At 32.5% G+C, this 5898-nt stretch overlaps 1 non-coding gene and 1 pseudogene across 1 annotated transcript; one reads left to right on the top strand and one right to left on the bottom strand.

Annotated features, from left to right (window-relative positions):
- Positions 1–467: 467 nt before the first annotated feature.
- The window catches only part of LOC105300860, a 53929-nt pseudogene continuing 48498 nt past the window's right edge, over positions 468–5898 (bottom strand).
- LOC111747419 lies at positions 5271–5374 on the top strand. The gene has a single exon (XR_002783521.1). It is a non-coding gene; the product is annotated as a U6 spliceosomal RNA (small nuclear RNA).

The raw sequence follows: 5898 nt of genomic DNA, 5'->3' as shown, positions 1-5898 counted from the left end.
TCTGGAATGACATAATAGGAAACGTTCAGATAAAACAACATTTGCCCTGGTATGAAGTCACAAATGGCTTTACTGCTGGATGCACATTTTCCCTTTTGTACCACAAATGTTTAAAAGAAAAAATAATCTCCTGCATTTCTTAATCATTCCTCCTTCCAAAACATATTAAAGAATTAATTTTTCATTTAGTGTCCAGTACTAATTTTTCCATTGTTAAAAGGAATAAATTGTGTCAGCAGTTTTAACAATATTTCATAATTTTCAGCTCAACTAAAAACTTAAACCTTCATTAACTTCTTGAAGAGATTATGCAGCTTTTAGGTGGGAGGGGAGGGTTAAAAAAAGAAGGAAAAGTAAAAGCAACAGCAGCGACTGCCACTGCTGCCACCCCCACACATCCACTGCTAGAGTTGCATATCACCCAGATCTCCACCCAGCTTTGTGCTCCCTCTCCCTCTCCCCCTTCCCTATTCTAGAAGTAGATAGGAAACTGGACGAACTACCTTCAGACTATAATCAGCAGCCTGGTTGTTGCTTTCAGAGTCATCCGCAAAATCTATCTTAGGGCTCTCACTAATTTTTCAAGGGTAAATGCATTGAATAAGGACGTTAAAAATGTTCTAAGCGAATTGTAAATGGCATGTTGGTAGAAATGCTAGCTCAAACTTTCTATGGGCAATTCAAAGATCTCAACAAGCAGACCGGCGAGGTTAAGTAGGACATTTAGGTCCAAACTAATGTATGAGATAAGAAAAGGCTGGCACAAATGATAGAGAGGAGGCAGTTTTATTGATTGAAGATTCTGTATAAATCATTCCTATGACATGGTTATTTATATAATCACACATGATTGCATTTTAGAGACCCCTTCCTATATGTTCTTTTAGCACCCTTTGCCGAATCTGATTGCCATGCTCATACTCAGTATTGTATCTATTCATCTTCTCTACTACATTTTCAGATTTCTGAGGGCAAAGATTGTATCTTTTTCTCACTTTCTTTCTTCCTTTTTCTCTTTTTTTTTTCTCTCTCTCTCTCTCCCTTTCTTTATCCATAAGACAAACATAATACCTAACCCATTGTAGGCACTTGATGTCAACTATCAAAATGAAGTGGACTATAGCTTTTAACTATAAAACTAAATATCATTTATTTATACCAAAATGAAATTGTTTGAAGACAGCAATACTACTTGTATTATATTGAGATAAAGATATATGAGATGGTACAGTGATTAAGGATGATGAGTGCTCTGGAATTAGACTGCCTTGGTGCTGGTCCTACTTCTGCCACTTACTTGAGTGAACAATCCTGATCAATTTCTTTAGGCCTTTCTATATCTTGGTTTACACATCTATAAGCAGCACCTACTTCATAGGGCTATTTTGAGAATTAAATGAAGTAATACAGATAAGGTACTTAAATAGGTCTGGCACAGGGTAAGCACTCAATATATTTTAATTATATTGTTAGTAGCAGTAGTACTAAAATCATGATAATGATGATAATGATGACAACTCTCTAATTTAAGTTTTAAGACAGTGACAGGCTGAAAGACAATATTTGCAATATATAAAATAGATGAAGAATTAACATATGGAATATACAAAGAACTTCAAAATTCGATTTCAGGAAATAACACTAAAATGAGTAGAAGAAATAAAAGGCAAGTCACTGCAGTAGAAACTCAGATAGTCAACAAACACATAATCCCAACCTTATTAATAATTAGGAAAATGCAAAGTAAAATCCATGAAATAATATTTCTTCCCTATCAGGTTGGCAGAATTTTTAGTCTGATAATATCAAATGTTGTTAAATACCTAGAATGATAAGAACTCTCATACACAGGTAGCAGAAGTATAAATTGGAACAAACACCTTGGGGCCAATTTAGCAATATTTATTAAAATTGAATATGTGCCTATCCAAGAATCTGGTGGTTTTCACACCAGAGCTATTCGAGGGGTTCACAAGCATAGTTTTACTGGACTGACTGAGGAGTCCACCTGTGTTCACAAAAGCCTTTTCCTATTCATCCCAAATCTGATTTCAGGGTATTGCTCCTGAGTTAAAAACCTTTGGTAACCAATCAAAAGAGAAATGTCCTTTAATGATCACTTAGGGCACCCTGAAGACTTTAGTCTTCCAGTCTATCCTGTATTACACACATTTCTGTTAAGAGTAAAGCTCTGTGTTAAAATGGAATATTCAGTTATATGGTAGCATGGGGTGGAAGCGATAACAATGTTTATTTAACCATTTTGCCTCTATTATTTCCAGACTAATGTTAAAAACTGCAACTCTATTGGTGGAGGTGATGGTGGTGGTGGTGGTGGTGGTGGTGGTGGTGGTGACAAATAGTAGGTGAAATATTTTTAATACTCCATGACTTTTTTCATGTATGTGGGTTTAGGCAATTTTGTTAGGCTATCCTCCAAGTTTATGCCTAGAATGTATCATTAGCTGGAAAGAAAGGCACCTTTGAATAGTCATGAGTATGTGTTAGTGACTCAGCTTTTTAAATGCACCTAAAATGTTTTTGCAGAACTACCTACTAACTCAAGGTAAGTTGGATAAAATCCACAAATAAAACATGTTCATAATTTATGATTTGAGGTGTGCTCCTCAATAAAGCAGTTAAAGTGAACATTATAAAATCATATTATTAAACATCTATTCCAGTTGAAGTTAATTCTCATCTAATTTTATATATAAAACAATACTTTCTACTCCTATTAAAAAAAATTAAAATTATATGCTTGCTTGTATGCCAATGCGTTTTAGCAATAGGTAGCTTTCTTTTATTTTAAATACTAAGAAAATTTTATCCTTAGGTCTAGAAACTAATGACATTATAAAATTTATACTTCATTCTAATTTAATTATTTCCCATAGAAGAAAACCAACAATCAATATATGCACACAACCACATGAGCCAAAGAAATACCATGGTTTTTATCACACATCTCACTTCACAAATAATTTGCTATTTCAGCTAGATAGTACACTAGATAATTATAAATAACGAGCAACAAAATCTCAATTCATTATCTTGTTTGCATAACTCATTATAAAGTAAATAAATTAATTATATCTACATTATTTGAATCTCTTTACAATATGCATTATGAAATTTATTTCTTAGTAGTTTTAGTAGTATTTAATATTTATTTGATATTAAATTCAAATTAAATTCAAGGAATATTTAATGAGATTTTTGACCACTATTTACCTATTACCATTTATTTGAATTAAAAATGAAGTTAAATGCTTTGTGTCAGAAAATAAGTCTTATTTTGCTTATAGGTTGAACAAATGATATCGGTTTTTGTTAATACAGAGAGGATATCTTTATAAATTAAATGAGATAAATCTGCAGCTTCAAGGTTTTGATAAAAATATATTTTAAAACATAAAATAAATATTTTTATCAGTAATAAAATTAACAATATTTCTATTTTTCAGCTATCACAGACACTATTGATGTCACACTGCATATTCTAAATGGCCTACCTCTGAGTTCACAGCACCTTCCAGTCTTTAGGGCCCAAGTCTTTCTGCTTCTCTGCCTAAGGAGGGCTCTCTCTGGTACTCAATTATGTACAGAGGCAGGTAATGAAAGTACATAGATTTCCAACTTCCTTGTCCTTTGGCGGGACAATTCTGAGGTGTATTCTACATGATACTTGGAAAGTCCCCATTGGGATACAGTTTCTGGGTTCAACTCTCACATAAACTTCCTGAACCCAAGACCTACCTCATTTTAGAGTTTGTTTCTGGGAGAATCCAAACTAAGAAACCAATCTGACATATATCAAGTGCTTAAGTGAAAGAGCAATGGGTATAACTAAGAATTATTCAATAAGTCTAGGTATACCTTCCAGAACTTGAGACTGTGACTCTCATAATTGACTAACAGATGTTTTCCATGTCAGGTGGTTTTCAACTTTTACCAATTTAAAGAAATTAATAGAATTTTTAGCAGAGAGAACACTAAAGATAATTTTTAATGATAAATTATTACATGATGGCTGGCATATAATTTAGATGCAATTTAAGAACTGAATAAAATTGTTATAATACTTTTTATTCTCATTTTTTAGCACCATAAATAAGTTTTCTCAGCCGTTACTTCTATATAAAAAAAAAGGTGGGGGACAAGAATAAAATCAATGCAGAGACCTGTACTATTCTAGCTTTAATCCATTCATCAATGGATAACATGAAATAATTGGAGGAAGTACCGTCCTTATCATTTCAAGAGAAGCATTTTCAATGAAATTTTATTTTTATGGTAAATAACAAAATAAAAATTATTTTATAATTTTTTTGTCTTGATGAATTGTGTAACAATAACAATTACAACAACTAATCTAGAAGAAAGTTTAAACACAGCTTTATGATCCCAGGAAAGAAGCATATTTTAAAATTTCAATTTTCATCCACAATTTGTCAACAAAAAAGTTTAATAGGGTGATCATAAAAAGGAACTGTCTGGCATAAATATATCGCATGAAGATAAAATTCTGTGGGAGAATTGGAATGGAAAGAAGAAAAAAGAAAGATATAAAATTTCCATAGGAAATTATGCATGCATTTTTCTAATAGATTATGATTATTGAATCACATAGTTATGATATTTAGATTCCTTTGAATACACTTAAAAGAATAAACATTTTATTTTAAAATGTCAGTATTTATAAAATACCAGAAATTTTATCTTTAGAACTGTTTTAACCTATGGTTTAAATTGGTAAACGTCAATGTTAAACTGTATGAGGGGACAGTTTTTTCAAATTCTTTTAAGGATTATACAAGATATAAGTTTGACAATGTATAGGTTAAATTGTGTTCATCCAAAATTCATGTATTGAAGTCCTAACCCCAGTACCTCAGAATGTAACTTTATTTGGTGATAGAGCCTTTACAGAGGTAACCAAATTAAAATGAGCTCATTAGGGTGAGTCTTCACCCAGTATGGCTGGTGTCCTTATAAAAAAGGGAAACTTGAACACAGAGACAGACAGAGAAAAGGCAATATGAAACAGTTTAGGGAGAAGATAGCTGTCCACAAGCCAAGGAAAGAGGCCTGGAACATATTCTCCCTCATAATCCTCAAAAGGAACCATCTCTACTAACACCTTGATCTCAGACTTCCAGCCTTCTGAACTGTAAGAAATAAATTTCTGTTGTTTAAGCAATCCAACCTGTGGTACTTTCTTTTTCCTTTTTTTATTATTAAAAATTATTGGAGTGCTTGGTTTGGCAGCATATACTAAAATTCATATACTAAAACTGGAATGATACAGAAAAGATTAGTATGGCGCCTGTGCAAGGATGACATGCACATCTGTGAAGTGTTCCATATTTTTCAAAATAATAGTTATAAGGATACTCAATTAACTTCAGGGGAGAATGGGTGAGCTCAATGAGAATCTCAACAGGGAGATAGTAAGCATAAAAAGAGGATATAGAAGCCATAAAAAAAATAGAAATGAAGAATACAGTGACTGAAATAAAAAATACACTAGAAGGATTCAACAGTAGATTGGATGAAGCAGAAGATCTAATCCACGAACTAAAGGACAAGGTAGCAGAAAACACCCAATCGGAACAGCAAAAAGAAAAAAGAATTTTTTAAAATGAAGATAGTCTAAGTCTATTGTTACAACATAAAGTGTAACAATATTTACCCCATAGGAATATCTGAAGGAGGAGAGAGAGAGCAAGGTAATGCGAATATATTTGAAGAAATAATGACATAACTTCCCTAACCTGGCAAAGAAATTAAACATACAAGTTCAGGAAGCACAAAGAGTCCCAAACAAGAGGAACTCAAACAGACCTACACCAAGACACATCATAATTAAAATGCCAAAGTTCAAAGACAAAGAGG

This window comes from Pteropus vampyrus, unplaced genomic scaffold (genome assembly GCF_000151845.1).
Source record: "Pteropus vampyrus isolate Shadow unplaced genomic scaffold, Pvam_2.0 Scaffold221, whole genome shotgun sequence".
Classification (NCBI taxonomy): Eukaryota; Metazoa; Chordata; class Mammalia; order Chiroptera; family Pteropodidae; genus Pteropus; species Pteropus vampyrus.
Note: the sequence above shows the minus strand (reverse complement) of the source record. Positions and strands in the feature narration are given on the sequence as shown.